Source organism: Rhagoletis pomonella, unplaced genomic scaffold (genome assembly GCF_013731165.1).
Source record: "Rhagoletis pomonella isolate Grant_MI unplaced genomic scaffold, Rhpom_1.0 Rhpom_scaffold_00004, whole genome shotgun sequence".
Lineage (NCBI taxonomy): Eukaryota > Metazoa > Arthropoda > Insecta > Diptera > Tephritidae > Rhagoletis > Rhagoletis pomonella.
The window spans coordinates 42,194,437-42,212,965 of NW_023458558.1; the positions used below are offsets into that span (position 1 = coordinate 42,194,437).

The following is an 18,529-nucleotide window of genomic DNA, read 5'->3' on the forward strand; positions in this document are numbered from 1 at the left end:
TTTTTGTATTCGTTCAAGCGCACTCATTGTACGTTCCAAGAAGAGAGGCATTTTCATCTTGCCCAGTGTTGCCAGGCGTACCTTCGCCCTCCCTGCTATTATACACAAGAATGACAAGAATGCAAACAATAAAAAACAGAACTCACGAACAAGAGGTCAGAACCAGTTTCTCGTGTACAGTGCATTTCGTGAATTATTGCTATTTTGTGTATAAGCAGCTAATGGAACAGCAAGAGCTGAGTGAGTGAATGCGCGCTGATGTATGCGCGAGAAACCTGTAAATGCCTGGGTGTGCGTTCATACATATATGTATGTATGTGCGTATACCGCTGGTTTGCTGGAAGAGCGTCATAATCAAAACAATTTTTTTAAGTATGCACAAATGATCGCCAACCCTTAGTTCATCACGTGTAAAACGTCAATAACGATATCTGTCAATTGCGTATCAATTTGTATTAGTTGCGTTCCTTATCTCCCAGAAAAAGCCCGAAGTAGTCAGATTTAGTCCAAGAAGCGTTTCTTAACTTGTAAATGACAGCAAAAATGAGAGAGCAACACTCAGTGAGAGTGACTCTCTTCAGTCCGAAGTAGTCAGATTTAGTCAGAAGAATTTTTTCTGGCAAAATCCGGAAAAGTGTCAAACTCAACTGAATTTAAATTAACGGAAATTAAAGAATACACAAAAAGTGAGAATAATCTAAAAAGTAAAAAAAGTGAATTGAAATTAGAAGGAGGCAAAAAATAATTGATACAGTACTCAAGTGTTTATTGTGCTTGTGTGTGTATGAATGGTTTTGGTACATATATTTCTATACTTATTTGACGTTAGTTTTGTTGTTGCCATTCTTTGGACTAAAAATTTGGTTTTTTGCGTTCCTTTACTTTTTCCTGGTATTCTCTTTTAGTGAGCGCATTTTGGTTACGCTCTGGCATTTTGACACTTTTCAGATTTTAGTCCAAAAAGATAAGGAATGAACCTATTATTTCCTACTTTGCATTTGCATGAAAATGTGAAAAGAAACCAATTTTTTAAATTTTTTGGCGTATAAATTCTCCCAGTAAACAAGAATACCCAATATGAGCATGCCTGATAAAAGTATATTAAGGTAGAACAGTTGATGCACACGTTGATGGTGACGTTCGCAGACAATATAATTTTAAAATTTACTCCCGAATTCACACACATTCATTTTTTGAACAATTTAATTTTATATGTAATTTAAAATGCTGGAAAACTTAAAAAAAAACTCATGTCCAAAGAATTGAAAGAACGGTCCTACCTTACTTCGATTTTATCATGTGTACCTACATGGATAGATTTGAGCATACATATCGTCGCCTGGGTAAAAGATTGTCGTAAGCGTTATACGTACGTGCGTAACATACAGGCGACGATATGTATACAGGGTGGTGCATAAAGGGTTTTCTTATTAAAACTAAAAAAAAAATATATATAAAAAAATATATATAAAAAATATATATATATATATTTTCTTAATATTAATATTCCCATTGATTATGGAACAGGATTTTATTCATGTGGCTTCGCAGTAGCGCTTGCTCGATTTTGACCGAAACTGAACTGAACCGTTGACCGAAAGGCGTTTCCAGCAGCACTTTCAAAGAAAAATGGCCCAATGATTCCAGTGCTCCGAAATCCCAAATGGCTTCTTGCCGATCACTTGGAGATGAAATTTCGTTGTTGTTCAAGCGTAAAGCGTATAATTTCGTATGTTATAAAAAACACTATATGGAGCACCCTTTATGTACATACAAAGTTTTACCGGCATGTGCATTAGGGTGGTCCAAAAAAAGCATGTGAACCCCTAGGATCGTTCTAACCCGAAAAAAATTATACCACTATTTTTTATTTTGAAATCAAAAAATATTTAAAGGTCAAAGCGCCTCAAAAGTTTTCCATATATTTTATATGGCGAAAAACAACTTTTCATAGAAATGGTATGGAATTCTTAAAAATAAAAATTTGTCTATCGGGAAACTCTGTTTATCTGCAGGAGACTCCCAATAATAATACCCAATTGTTTATTTAACCAGTTTTTCATCGCAACTATAACTTATGGGTCCGCCAAAAATCCACAAAATCCCCGAAAAATGCAATGGGGCGACCAATAAAATAACGTTAGTATTAAAAAATGGTTCAATAAATAATTGGGTAGCATTATTTAAAGTCTCCTGAAGAGAAACAGAGTTTTCCGATCGAAAAATATTGATTTTCAAGAATTCTAAAGTTGTTTTTTCCCCATATAAAACCTAAATATTTAAGTAACTAAAATTGCTCAAGATTACGATCTTAAAAACAAACACGACTGCAATAGCGCTTGCATTATGTCACGCTCGTAGCAATATTTATATTTATATTAATGTTACAATTTTCTTTCTTCTTCCCATCGATAATTATGTTTGATTGCAGATAAGCGAAGCAACAATAATAATTACGCGAAAAAACAACCAAGCGGCCATTCAACTCCATCAACTCAATAGTGGGGCAGTCAGGCAGACAACTGGAGCGGCTCACTTATTTCCCCATTGCATTGTAGTGACAAGCTGAGCAACACGTTAATTGCGTATCGGAAGCGAAGCAAAGTGAAAATGAAAGCAAAAATTTAAATGAAAATTTCATTTAATGTTATGGCTCGAATTTTAGACAGCAACACAATGGTCAGTGATGGCAATTACTGCGTGTGTGTAAGGACAGTTGGCAAAACCAATAAAAAAATATGTAAAAAAATTTACTCAGTTATTTGTTCAGCAACTTTTAACTTAACCCGACGAGAACGTGGTAACAAAATGTTACAAAGAGTGTACATACATACATACATAGCTTCGATCATATCAATAGTGATATTGTTTGCCATTTATGTTTATTTTTAAGAATTTTCATTTAAAATACCGTTCATCTCTAACAAAACTCATATAAACCCACCTATAAAACTTCGAAGAAAACTAAAAAAAAAAATTCAAAAAAAAAATTCATCTAAATTTGAAACTTTTTTTCTCAGAAGTGTTCGAATATGCAGTTCTATAGCCCATTCAATTTTAGTGCAATAAAGTGCAAGTTTCAAGTGGCTCAAAATTACCGTTGATTTTTTTTGGAATTTTTTTGCCGAAGGTGTTTCGGTTTTCTTCCATATAAAAATAAATTGTGTGTATTCGTTATATAGAAGCAAATGCGACAAAAAAAATTCTAAAAAATCAAGCATAACTTTTAGCCATTTTTATACTTTATTCTAGGAATTCAATGGGCTACAAAACTGCATGCTTAGGATCTTTCTGGGAAATCTAATTATAAAATTTAATTGCAGTTTTGTTTATTTTTTTGGGATATTGCAAACAGTTTGAAACTTGGATTTACACGGGTTTTGTTAAAGCATGAACTATATTTTTATAAAATAAAAATAACCAAAATTAAAAAACAAAACAAAAATATGCTAAAACTTGTCAAAATGTGGTGCAGCTGTAATTTTTTCGACCAGTGTAAGAGTACGTGTTAAAATTATATGACATCTGTGGTCAATTATTTGACAGCTGTGTGTTTTACGCGGTTCTGTCGGTGTGAATCTGTTCCGACAAAAATTACATAAAACTATGCCGACCATAGTTTTAAATGAGGAACCACACACTTGTACGATTTTGCTGCAGCAATTTATTCGAACATTCACAGTTCTTCTTTTGGTCGTGCCGAAATGGCAGACTGCCGCGTTTTGAGAACGAGAAAGGTCAATATTTAGTAGGCTTTTACAATATTAAAACAAAATTGAACGTAAGAAAACAAAACGTATTTGATGTAGAAAAGTTAAGAATTTTATTTTTGTTGAAAAATACTTTTCGTTTGTCTATAAATTGACAGTTTTGGCTGCAATAAAATCGCACAGATGTGCACGTACTGGCGTTTTCGATGCAGTAACGTATGTAGCATCAAAAACGGTGCGGATTCGTTGCATTGCAGAATCGCATAGGTGTGTGGTTGCCTTTAAGCTCAAGTTTGATTTTTGTTTTTCTAATTATTTGTCAAATATTTTTGATTTCTTCTCACAAAAATTCTAAATTTTCAAAATATATTTGCATGTGAAACCTTTTTACATAAGTACATGCAAAACAAGCGATTGAATAGCAGCTTTCGGAACGTTCACCCAACTTAGCAGCACAAACGCCAATTACAGGGCCTTGCAAAGGATGGATCAATGGTTCGAGAAGCAAACAAATTTATGTACTAATAAAGGAAGTTGCAACAATTTTTATTGTTTGCAAACTCAATTTTTTATTTTTTATTTTTTTTTTTGTATTTAACATGGCACACTTTGATTTTCAAGAAAAGAATCAGAGCAATTTTTGACACTTTAGATACTAGAGCAACAGCAAAATATACGTAATTGTGGTTTTTGCTCTAATGCTACGAAATACCTACATACCTGTTACATAAGGAAACGTTTATATGGGTACTTCCAAACTGGCGTTAAGTGACACTTGTATGACAAAATGTCAAAAGCGATGACGGAAACTCTTTCCAAAATACATCGTTATTGCCTAATTTTAAGTTAGAGAACTTCTTCAGAGCGTATCATCAAAGTAAGGAATTTATCACATTTGAAACTAAAGTTAAGTACAAACATCTCGAGCTTGGTTAGTTTTAGTAGCGTGTGGGAGTTATCCAAGAGCCACAGCACAACATAAAATGCACACATATACTTAAGTATGCAGTCAAAGTACAACAATAACCGCCCTCATAGTAAATGTACATATCTACGTATGTATGTATGTACATATGTATGTATGCATATAAGTATGCACATACAATGTCTGTAGTACATTAGACCGAAACATCTACTAGGAAATAAAAAATAGTACGCCTTATACCCCTGAGTCTAAGGTATTTATCAGGGACCGAGAACGTGAGATCGAAACTTTCGGGGACGTTTCCAATGAGAACGAAAGTATCGAGAATGTTTTCAAGGAGTGTCAAATAAGAAGAAAAAGTCTGGGGAACGTTCTGCAAGAGAACAAAACGACAACAAAAGTTTTGAGAACTAACCTTAAGAATGAGAGAGGCGCCTGCGTGTTGGGATGAAAAATCGTTTCAGTGGAAACCATGATTGTTGATTCTAAACCATAGGAAAGTTGGATCATTTCAACGTCCGGGAGGGTTTATCTTTAGGGTGAACTGTGTGGAAAAACTTTTCATTTTGTGTAACAGAAAAGTTCGTGTCTTAAGTCTTTCCTTGACTTAGTTCGCATGATTATCTTTCTTTTTTGATTAATTTTAATATTCAAACAATTCAAACTAATGAAACGCTATGAGAAAAATTTTGTTCTCACTTCCATTTATGGCGAATGCTTCAGAAAAGACTTGTTCCGGTTTTGTTCACTGTCAGAAAGTTCCTTAGACTTTAGTTCCCAAATTGTTCTTCGAGAGAAAGCTCCTCAGACTTTTGTTCCCGTTTTGTTTTTCTTTTTGCGAACGTTCCTATATAATCCCCATTGACAACGTTCTCGAAAATTTTGTTCTCATTCCGGTTTTGGTTTCGAAGCATTTTTCAACTTATATAGTCAGATGTGGGCGGTATCACGCCCATTTTTCAAAACTCCAAATAATGTTGCATCTTTTCAAAGGATTGTTGTTAGTGTCAATTTTGAGTAAATTAGCGTCCTTAAATTTCGAAATATGTATCGAAGTTTCAAGCATTTCTGAAATTTACCGTTATATGAAAAGTGTCGTAATTTTAGTCCGATACCAAGTTTCGTTAAGATATCTCAATTTTTACTACACTCGTGTGTACAGACGGTACATATGTAGTTATTTACCTAAATTGTCGGCAAAATCCCTATGTTGGCCGTTTGTTCAAAACTGTCAATTTGCATTGCTTTCGTTTTACATTGAATTTTTATGTTACTCCATGCGTTTGTGTTTGCTCTCCTTTTTACTGTACATTGCTTGTCTCTTATTGCTGCTAGTTTGTAAATTATTTTATTTCAGTTTGTATAGCTTTTGAAATAGTTTTATATGCATACTTAGTTTGCGCGCGTACTGCTCGTTATTTTTGCGCATAGTCAACTTTTTCCAGTGAACTCAGCGAAAACGGGCAACAAAGCCCGTCCGGCATGTAAAGGCGTGCACTGCTGCAAGATAGCTTTGGAGAGATAAGTCAAAGGCCGCGAAAGCACCTAGCCACCAACACTTCACTCAGGCATGGCTAAGCACTTGTGCGTCTCAACGAGCGCTTAGATGGCTGTCTGACTGGCTGGCCGACATTATGTTTGCTATACATTTATCTTTATCTTTGCTGCTTACAATTTGATTTACCTGCAAAACGAGTTATCTGCTTAGGTGACAGTGACTACGCACCCTGCGTCTGTCTGCCCACTCACCTGACAGTCCGACAGTCGCGACTATTTTTGCTTTACTGCCTCATAAATTGCATAAGTGGCGTTTGCTAGGTACCAACTTCAGTTATGTATATTTATAGATATATGCAAACATATGTGCGCTGCTTTCTACCATTGCCATTTTCATTCGGCCCACACAACAAACTAGTCATTTCTCATTGCTTGTGGCAGCATGCACTCCTACACAACTTTATTTTTGCAACGCTGCAAGCGGAATACTGCTGCAACAACATGCCAGGCAAGCTTGTGTTACATTTTAAATTAATGAACTTCGACTTTTCAAACAGCTGCTGCAATTCATTTGCAAATTTCTGCTTTCTTTAACTTTTAGAAAGTTGTCTGCTTAACGAAAGAGCCATCAAAAAAATGGGTAAGGTGAAGTTGAGTTGAACGCAATTTTAAGTCGTAAAGTAGATATGTTGAAGTGAAAAGTATTCGCTTTTATTTGTAGCAACTTGAAGAGAGATACAGAAAAGCTACGAGTCATTGAGAGAATGGAGAGTAATTCTGGGTTTAGAAGTCCACAAAAATGAAGAAAGTAACCGAACACCCGTTTGTGAGAAGGCAAACCTCCAGCGTAAAACTTGCTTCCAATGAAAACGTTCAGAATGCTTAGATGAGATGCCTTTCTTTGGATGGCTACCGCGGCAAACTATAAAAGGACAATGATTCCTATCTCTGCCTTGCTAGTTGATGTCCTGTATAAGACTAAGGCTTGCGACGCGTCGTCGACTACAGCTGCCATGCAAAGGAGAGAAAATTCGGTGTTGGAAGAGAAAAACGAGGCGTCCAAAGATCGCGTCTAGTAGTCGGATTTCAGCGAGCCCGGAGCACAACTGGTACAATGAGGAAAGTTACGAAGTTGTAGAGATAAAATATGCCACCTCCAGCATCGCGCTACGATCGAGCTATATGGGAACAACATAAGAAACTGAAGAAAGAAGCATGACGCACTGGCCCCATAAGATGACAGTGGTCGAAATACATGAGTGCGAAGAGCTTGAAATGCTGAGTGATAGAAAGAACGTCCCATTGTTTAATCAGAAAGTTAGGAAGGTTTCAAGACCAGGACGAATTCCCGTAAGAACAAACAAGGCGAGCTAGTGACCGCTGTCCAGTGTGTGCCTGAAATATGGAGCAACATCTAAATTGGGAAGGACTTATGCGAGCCGTTCGACATCAGGAGAGGTTTCAGCTAGGGTATTTGATTTCCTTAATCCGATGTTGGAAAAGATCGGCTTCACCAAATGCCTTTTCCATATTGGATATGGAAGCAAAGCGAATGGGCCTGGCTCTAAACTGTCAACACATTCACGCCTCAGCAAATTTATTCGCTGTATATCTGAATGACCACTGCGCCATACGTTTATATACTTAGTAACAGCAAAAACTGCTGTAATTACTTTTTCGAGATGAAGTAAGTCTTTAATCGATACGTTCTGCTCTCTAAGTACCGTTTCCTCTTCACTACGTCAGGCATTTCCGTGATAAGCGGATTTGAGCATAAGACTCTACGATTAGTTCCTGCTTTGACGCAATACATATGGAACTGCAAGTCCGGTGCGATTAACTTCAGTTACGTTACTTTAGTCACTCTTCTGAATCATTTATATGCCCTTTCGCGAATAAATCATCTCTTAACGGAAGAAAAAATAAGAAGCGACCAACGGAAGAGTTGGACCACAGTTAATGAAGAAAAATATACCTAATTTAAAACATATGGAGAAGTGAACTTTCATATAGCGCAGTTTCCCTCAGGCAAAAACACAAGATGCTGATATAAACATACGTATATACTAGGGTGATTGACTCGATTTCTCCAAAACGGTTTCCACCGGTGTTTTTGGGAATCTATAGGCAGTTTTTTTGAAATCTTGATTTTTCTAATATGGAATAAACTTGAAACCGAAACAAAATATTTGCTAAAAAAAAGCAAACGTGTATTTTCACCCCTTTTTATTTGTTTTAATTTTGATCTAAAAAAGCTTTGTACATATGTATGTACATTAGACCGCATCACCAAAAAAAATTGGCGTTTTTCCGCCAGGATTACAAAATGTATTATATTTTAAGACGTCCACCAAAATATTTTGGAAAAATATTAAGATTTAGGCAAGCTGGACCGATTTGAAAATACCTCCAAAAATGGAGTTTTTTATGAATAAAAATAGTTTCTTAAAGTACTTTTTGAAAAAAGTCACCTCAGATGAAAAAACAGATTAGGCTTAAATATCTGCATAACAATTTTTAAACATTTTTTCAACGGAATCGTAATAATGAGATTTTTGATGCTGTTTTTTTTCACTTTTTTCAAAGATTGATTTACGAAAAACTTAAATAACTGGGCCAAAACTATTCTGATTTAGAGCTATGGGATGTCGGTAAAAAGGTATTTTCCCACTATTTTTATTTATGTACAAAAAAAAAAAAGTCATTCGTGTTCAAATTTTTTTTTAAAGTACCAACACATCTTAATTCAACTTTGAATGATGTTCGTTCGTCCTACCTTTCTCTTTCATCCTTTGAATGAGCTTATTAGTAAGAAAATAAAAGGGGTGAGAAAATACATACACACAAATCTAAATAGGAAGAGTTTAGGTTCAATTATTCAAGTTTTTCTTATACCAGTCTTTGAAAAAAGTAAAAAAAAAAACAGCATCAAAAATCTCATCATTACGATTCCGTTAAAAAATTTTTTTTTTTTTTAATATTTTTATGAACATTTTTTAAGCTTAAACCGTGTTGTCCCTTTGGGGGAATTTTTCAAAAAAAAACTTTAAGAAACTATTTTTATTCATAAAAAACTCCATTTTTGGAGGTATTTTCATATCGGTCCAGCTCGCTTAAATCTTAATATTTTTCTGAAATATTTTGCAAATATAATAGATTTTATTATTCCAATGGAAAAACAGTACCGATTTTTTTGTATGGGGAGTGATGCAATCTAATATACATATATATGGACACTCGAAAGAAAATTCGAGCTTATTCACTTTTCTTTCTATTGCTGGTTAATGATAACTTATGTGCTTTGTAGGAAAGAAGTGTTGAACGAAAAATTCAATCAGACAAATTTCAGAAAAAACAGCCGAAAAAGTATCCGTTTAATTAAAAAAAAATCGGTAGATGTCTGTACGTACGTTTCTGCCGCACACTTTACTCAGAAAACGGATCGTCAAAGTATCCGAAAATTAAATCGGCAAACGGGCAAAAATCTGCACTCATCCACTTTTTTATACCCGAGCGCACTTGTGCACAAGGGTATTATAACTTTGTTCACATAACGGTTGTTTGTAACAGGCAAAACAAATCGAGATAGATATAGACAAATGTATACATAAATGATCAGAATGAAAAGAGAAATCGATTAAGCGGTGACTGTCTGTCCGTCCGTCCGTCCGTCCGTCTGTGCACACGATAACTCGAGTAAAAATTGAGATATCGTAACGAAACTTGGTATGTGGACTTTTTCTGGGCGTAGGACGGATGGTATTGAAAATGGGCGAAATCGGACAATAACCACGCCTACCTCCCATATAACGGTAAATTTCAGAAATGCGAAAACTGCGATATTTTAGTAACTACTGAAGATAATTCACTCAAAATTGATATTCACAATGAGTTTAGACGAAAAATAAAAATATTAAAAAATTTTGGCAAATGGGCGTAGCCACGCCCACTTATGGTTACATGTGTATATCTTGGTAACCGCTGCACCAATTTCTTCCAAACTTGGCGCAGTTGTTGGTCCTGGTACAGGATACCAAATGGCCGAAAATTTTTAAAATCGGACATTAACCACGCCCACATCCCATATAACGGTAATTTAGAAAAATACGAAATCTTCGATAAATCAGTAAATATTAAAGCTAATTTGTTCAAAATTAATGTTTGGAACAATTCTTTACCAGGAAATACGTTTATGATAAAAATTTTGGAAAATGGGCGTGGCACCGCCCACTTATGATCACATATATGTATCTCGGCAACCGTTCTACCAATTTGTACCAAACGGTACGGTTATTGTGCTTGCCACATAGAAGCAAAACGTTGAAAATTATTGAAATCGGACTAAAATTACGGCCGCTTTTCATATAACGGTAAATTTCAGAAATGTCCGAAATTTCAATATTTCGTAATTTAAGGACGCTAATTTACTTAAAATTTATACACCCCGGCTTATCATGTAGCGGTAGCTTTCGGAAAGGTGGAAAACGTATATTTAATACTTGCGCCGGGTATTTAATGTTCGGCTCCGCCCGAACTTAGACTTTCTTACTTGTTTCTTTTTTCGGATTTTCGGCGGCTGGGAATTTACTGTATTATTTATATATAAGTACACCTTAGCTAGTTCAGTTCAGTTTTAGTTCACGCCTATTATAATAAATTAATTTGGATACGCGCAATTTTATTTTCAAATGCCATACAATAAAAAATTTATGACTACACAAAAATTTCGATTAAAATTTAATTGAAAAAATATAAAACCGGCTGAGCGAGCGGAAAGCAACAATTCACAAACAACATCGGCAGCAATGGCAGAATGCAGCTGTCGTTCACATTTGCGCAATGCAGAGCCCTCCAAATTGCTGCCTTTCTCCGCTTACATCGCCCTTTCAGCTTTCAATATGCCACATACACAGTTGCATTAGTGCAAGCGGATCAATGAGGTGCAGGTGTCTACAGTCCACCAAAACTCCTTCGATCTGAACAGGGCAGCTGTGTGGGGTAGAACTGCAACGTCCACATCGTTCGAAACGAGATGAGACCGCTGTGTAACCTTGAACTTTTTAAGTATCTCAATCGCAGCAGCTGCAAAACCCCACACTCACACACAACAAGTGCAGGAGTGTAAAGCGCACACAAAAATAATAACAATAATACCGAGCGGATAAACAATAGCAAAAAAAAGCAAAAACAGCAAAATCAAAAACTTAACTGCCATCCCTAAATTGGCGCGTCAAGCGCCAAGCAACTGTCAAAAATCCTTATACCCATACAATTTGTATGAAGCAACGCGGCGCTAGCGCCGAGCAAATGGAATTTTCATTTTTGACGGGGCGTTACGTGTTGAAGTTGGATGCAGAAGATGGAAAGAAAGAGAAAGCACGACGCAAAAGTGAAATAGGAAACGAGAATAAAAACAAGAGGAAATGAGAAAACGTCAAAAACTTCGCCGCGTTGATTTGGGGATAGTGCGCGCTGACACTCGTTAACAATGGAAAACCCAACGTTTAGCGCTCCAATTTAGGGACGGCAGTAAGCCGCCAGCACAGCAAACTTTATGCAAAAGCATTTAAGCGTTTTTAGCATGAACATGTTTCAGCAATTATCGTCGATGTAAATAAGATTTGTGTGCTTTGTGCCGATAGTCTGATGTCGGATGCTATTTGTAGCCCCTCTTCTCGCTTCTTTGTTCAGCGTCATTCCTACGAATATTTGTCGGTTTCGTTTCATTAACACTTGGGTATGAGCAACAATTGCTCATGAAATATTAAAATGTGCTCGAGAGTGCACACTTGCACCTTCAAATTTGTAAACATAGCCAGAGTTACATACGTACATACATTAAAGACAAGGTATTGTAGGCATTTGAATAATGTTCATATTTGTATACACTTATGGGCAAAAGAATGGGTGCGAAATTCCAAATGATATTGTTTGCAATTTACATACTTATATTCATTTATTTATTTTTAATAATCAATCGATAGTTAGTTGGTATGGAGATATATATATGAATTTTTCATATTGCATATATTTGAAAGTGTTCTTGGTAGAGTACCGGAACTTGGTATGGAGATATATCGTCACTAGATACGAATAAGGGCGCGCCATTGTTTTGACGGCGAAAAAGGACGCAGCGACGAAAAAAAGAGGGGTAAAAAAAATTTCTGCGAAAAAAGGCGTGTGAACCTCGTTGACGGCAAAGAAAACTATTAGGGGACAGAGTTGCCGTTTGGACTTTTCCTACCAAAACTGGTAGGTCTTTTTTTCGTTGGTAGGATGGTAGGACGCTTAAAATTTTGGTAGGTTTCTTTCTCATAAAACAGAAAAAAATGTCAGGTTTGTTGTAGTGCGTCACTTTGTCAGCACTGTGACATTCTAAAGGAATTTCCTCTTGCATTTGGTACCCATATTTTTATTCTACATTGCATTGAATTTTTTAAGTAATTTTTGGAAGTAATCATATATTTCAAACTACAAAGTCCTTTAAAATAAATCTTGACGTCAGAGAGAAATAAAAAAAAACGTCACTTTAAATAAAAAAGTAGGTTTCAAACCCATTTATTTATTATTTATTTCATGGTAGGAGAGCTTCTCAAACAATACAGAAGCAAGTTTTTCGATTTAAGTTGTTGAAAAGTAATGAATATCTAAATCCAGGGACTAATCCCGGGACTGTGATAACGGCATCCCGAAAATTTCCGGATCGGAAAAAGCTGAAAAATTAGCATCCCTAATCGCTACCACAATTAGGCATACAATTATGTATTAACCAGCAAATGCTACAATAAGTACTGAGAAACGCAAGTTTTACAAGCCACTTGAAGTCTGCGTCCAAGTGCAAGTGCACATAGCACTTGAGTGCATACAGTTTATTTACAGTCGAAGTGCATTCTTTTCCAATCAGGAGAGCATACACATTTTCCAGATTCCAAGTGATGCTCATTTCTTTACACTTTACGGAGTTTAAGTCAGTCGCACTTGGCGAAGAGTAAAGAGAAGCAAAGAATCTGCGACGATAAAACTAATTGGTGCGAACCAGCAGCTATTCTAAACTTTTTTCCACACCAACTCAGAGGTAATGTTATTGGCGCGTTTTATTTTTATGTGGTTTATTTAGTAGTCCTAATCCACAAATATGTAGTTATTTTCGCACATGAAAATTGTAGGGAATCGAATTCTCTTCAAATTTGTACTCTACCTTTTTCGCGAGAAATGAAAAATCCAAGATGGCGGACAATTCCCATATCGCAATTGGGGGAAAAATTTTCATTTTGTGTTCTCCTAAACAGAGTCAAAAAATTTCTTCCTGGAATTTTTTCGTTGAAAAAATCTAAAGTTATCGTGCTATGTGGGAGAACAAATTATCTACGGAAAGTGTGGATATGCAGCGAGAAACTTATAAGTGGACAAGACACTCAAGTACATTTGTACATTAGGGTGGTCTAAAAACAGTAAACTCGGAATTGTAATGCTCTCACCCTCTAGGATTGTTCTATATCGAAAAACGTATACCCCTATTTTTTAATTTGTAATCAAAAGATATTTAGAAGTCGCTCAAAGAGCTCAAAGTTTTCCATGTATTTTTATATGGGAAAAATAAATTGTTTGGTAGAAAGGGTATAGAATTCTTGAAAGTCAATATTTTTCGATCGAAAAGCTCTGGTTCTCTTCAGGAGACTTTCAATAATAACACCCAATTGTTTATTTAACCATTTTTTAATACTAACGATTTTTTATTGGTCGCCCCATTGCATTTTTCGGGGTTTTGTGGGTTTTTGGCGAACCTATAAATTATACTTGAAGTGAAAAAATGGTTAAATAAACAATTGGGTATTATTATTGGGAATCTCCTGCAGATAAGCAGAGCTTTCTGGTAGAAAAATGTTGATTTTTAATTATTCTATACCATTTCTACGAAAAGTTGTTTTTCACCATGTAAAATACATGGAAAGCTTTGGGCGCCATTTTGAAAGAAATGAGAAAACGGGACAAAGTTAAAACAGAAATTTGATGTTAAGACACATTTAGTAGAAAATGGAGACGTTGTGTTAAATATTAATAACAGATTTCATATGTGAACAGCTTATTTTTTATATGGAAGAAAGTGCATAACATCACGTGTGTCAAGTTAGCACTACACTTTTCGAAATTGGAAAAGTTAACTACGGCATTAATTGTAGAGATTTTGTTGTAAATTTGTTGTGGAAAGAAAAAATTTGTAGCTCTCGTTTTTTAAGAAAAAATGGTATGTAGTGCTAACTTGACACCATACACCTAGTCGATAGAATTGAGATATTGAAAACGTTACAACGGCATTAATTGTAGCTTTTTTGTTGTAAATTTGTTGTGAAAGGAAAAAAAATTGTAGCTAGGTGTCAAGTTAGCACTACATACCATTTTTTCTTAAAAAACGAAAGCTACAAATTTTTTCTTTCCACAACAAATTTACAACAAAAAAGCTACAATTAATGCCGTTGTAACGTTTTCAATATCTCAATTCTATCGACTAGGTGTATGGTGTCAAGTTAGCACTACATACCATTTTTTTCTTAAAAAACGAGAGCTACAAATTTTTTCTTTCCACAACAAATTTTAAAGCTAAAAGCTACAATTAATGCCGTTATAACATTTTCAATATCTCAATTCTATCGAGTAGGTGTATGGTGTCAAGTTAGCACTACATACCATTTTTTCTTAAAAAACGAAATCTTCAAATTTTTTCTTTCCACAACAAATTTACAACAAAAAAGCTACAATTAATGCCGTTGTAACATTTTCAATATCTCAATTCTGTCGTGAATGGTGCATGGTGTCAAGTTAGCACTACATACTAGATTTTGTTCGAAAAAGGGTCAACTCAATTTTTTCCAGAAAAACGAAAGCTACAAATTTTTTCTTTCCACAACAAATTTTAAAGTTAAAAGCTACAATTAATGGCATAGTAACATATTGGATATCTCAATGCTATCGACTAGGTGTATGGTGTCAAGTTAGCACCACATACCATTTTTTCTTAAAAAACGAGAGCTACAAATTTTTTCTTTCCACAACAAATTTGCAACAAAAACACTACAATTAATGCCGTAGTTAACTTTTACAATTTCGAAAAGTGTAGTGCTAACTTGACACACGTCATAACATCCTCAGCCAAAAATTACCAAAAATCAAAGCGATCTTTAGCAACAGCAAACTTGGACTTATTATACTAAAATTTAATTATCTATAAAAAATGCATACCAAAAATGTTTTAATAAATTGTGAATAAAAACCTTGAAATTTAGGTGCAACATTGTAAAATTTTTCTAATTTTTGTGCAAAGTTTGAATATTTGATTTATTTAGTTTTTATTAGATAATGAGTATTTAACATAAATAGTGAAAAGGAGTTGTTAAACCGTATATTAGGCGGGCGAGACTGCGGCCAAAAAATAGTAGTATACAATTTGCATAAACATCCTAGCTACATACGTTATTGTAATTTACGCCAAAAAATATTTGAATTGGTACCACTGTGCAACGGTAGTATTTTTCGCAGGAAGAGCTAATGCTAAAATACACGATAAATGATACTAAGTATAACTTCAATGAATTTACAGTCGAGAATATCAGCATAAAATAAAGACAAATCGTCATTGCCGTCACAACAGGCATTACCACAAAGTGTTGTTAAGCGTAGAAACTAGCGACTGCCACCCGCGCGGATTTAATGAACGGTGCCAAACGAACGGCGACAATAGCCCAGAGCTGCAGCCACCAACAAAGATATAACCAACAGCGAATGTTTTCGTCGCCCATACTAAAATTAAGGAACCAACAATAAAGCCACTTGTGACTCACTTGAAAAAAAATTTAACGCTTAATGTGCCCGATGAATCGTTCAAGTGGCTTCGAAGATATTCCATTCGCTTATGTACATATGTATGTATGTATGTAGATAGTAATTGTCAATGCAACACGAGCGACTCATGCTGTGATCTGTGGAGTGCAGGCATATCACTTGGCTATGTACATATGTAGCTTATGTTTTCAATCTACACACATTTTTGTGACTTACAACAAGCAGTAGTTATTATGAACTGTCACATGCAAATGGTGGATTAAGCTATTTGAATAATGCATTAAGAGTAGCGAATCGTAAACTGGTAATTAATTATAAGTAAATGTACATATGTATGTATCTGTACTTGATATCTACACAAGAGTATAAATTTATATTTTAGAAATTGACATGCACATTTACATATCCCACACCTAGATCTAAAGTGATCGGGATCGGGAAATATAACTTGCTTGTGGATCGCACAGATTCAACGCAATTAATACAAAAACAGGTATAAGAGTAGTTTTTTAGTAAGTGTATATAATCATGAAGAAAACAAATTTTGCATTGATTGGAAGTAAGAACTATGCATTGATTTATGCAAAAAAATTTTCCTCAAATTTTTTTTTTTAGTTGATTACAGTTTAGGTCTATGTTTGCGATATGTATGTACATTCATATTTGAATATCTAAGTAGTTATATGAGGCATTCTTTTTTAAGTCGGACGGATTTCGTAAAAAATGATGTCATGTCTCCGCATCGCTTCAAAATTGTTTATGGGTTATATGCATGAAATAAGCTAACACGTTCTTCGGAGATATGATATGTCAAAGTTCGAATTTTTTCGTGATTCTGACCATTCATATACTTCTTCAAATCGAGATGGGTTCTACTGATCGTAGAGACTTCATCTTAACGTCGTTTTAAAGCTAGAGAAACGGGCTTAAAATTTCTGTATGTAAGATGGTCATGATTGCCGTAAAGCTAACTTAGCTATTAACAGTTGAACTTTTTGAAGTTGATTTGCATTGTGAATACCAGTAGACTAGGGATTTAAAATAATACCATCTTAATCCTTATGTAATTCTCTATAAAAAAATATGTTTCAAAAAATTGGTGCTGGTCAGGAACTATTTTTAAAATATATATATATTTTTTTTTAAGATTAGATGGTTTATTTTGTCAACAATTTTTTTAATATGTTTTCGAAAACTTATGATGAGGTACATATACATATGGCAAGAAAAACGTAGATTTTATTGCGAAATTCGACGGAATATCCTTTCGTTAACAACGTTTGTTCCGTAATATAGATATTTAGCCGAAATCCACAATAAAATCTAAATTTTTGAACCCTAGTTCTAGTTCTTGAAGATTCTTTCATTGAAAAAGTTGTGGAACTAATTCTGTTAACAAAGGGATATTCTGCCGAAATCCGCAATAAAATCTGCGTTTTATTAATTTTGGCCCTCAAATTGCCAGGCCCATTGTAAGGGGTTTGTCGTGTTAAAGAAAAATCTGGCCGTTCAAATATTATTTCTTGATAGGTATTGTATCGGAATCGGCAATAAAATTTCACTCTTTGCAAAAGCCCGATGTTTAACACTTTACCAAATATATCTTAACATAATTTTTCGAAAAAAAAAATTACAAAAAATTGTTGATTCTCACAAAATAAACCATCTCGTCATAAAGAAAAATATTTTAAAAATAGTTCTTGAAAAACCCCAATTTTTTTAATCACGGTTTTTATAGAGAATTAAACAAGGATTACGATAGTAAAATTTTAAATCCCTAATTTACTGGTCTCCACTATGCAAATCAACTTCAAAAAGTTCTTTTTTACTTTAAAGCGACGTTAAGAGGAAGTGCCTACGATAAGCAGAACCCGATATATATATATATATATTTGAAGAAGTATATGATTAGTCAGAATAACGAAAGAAACGAAGAAAAAAAGAGAAAAAATAATCCTCAAATACATCTTAGCTTATTTCATGTATAGAGCCCATCAAAAAAATTAAGCCAATCGAAAGTGTTACACCAAATTTGATGTCCGAAATGAAAAAGAATGCCTCATGTTTTTTTAAACGTGTACAGTGTCGTTTGATTTAACATTGTCCTTTAATGCAACTCTGCTGAGTACTATTTTTACAGATCTACTTTCGTTAATCTTTGACCACATTTGACTTATCACCCACTACGTGAGTTCCACAGGCCATCTACGTATCAGTCGCTAGTCCAACAAAAATTTAATTTTCTCAAATCAGTTCGAAAGGCAGTATGTACAAGGTTCAGGATGCTTTTATATTTTTTTGGCAAAAATTTGTTGCGGCTAAACAAGTAGATATGTAATTAAAAAAAACACGTTTTTTTTAACTTACATTTGTATAGAGAAAAATTAATTTTTTTGAATTTGTGTAATTTAAAACGATATACATTTCCATAGTTGACTACACGTAATATGAATGCATAGTAAAACTCTTTAACTCCTTATGACTAGTTGAAGTCCATAAGTAAATAGGTTCGCTTTTAGAAAAAAGAAATATGCAGATATTCTAAGGTAAAGGCCCTTGC

The 18,529-nt window shown here is 34.6% G+C and overlaps 1 protein-coding gene across 3 annotated transcripts in view; it reads right to left on the minus strand.

Annotated features, from left to right (window-relative positions):
* LOC118737574 (phosphofurin acidic cluster sorting protein 2) overlaps positions 1-18,529 on the minus strand; it is a 153,554-nt gene that overhangs the window by 132,241 nt on the left and 2,784 nt on the right. The gene's annotated exons all lie outside the window — the stretch shown is intronic.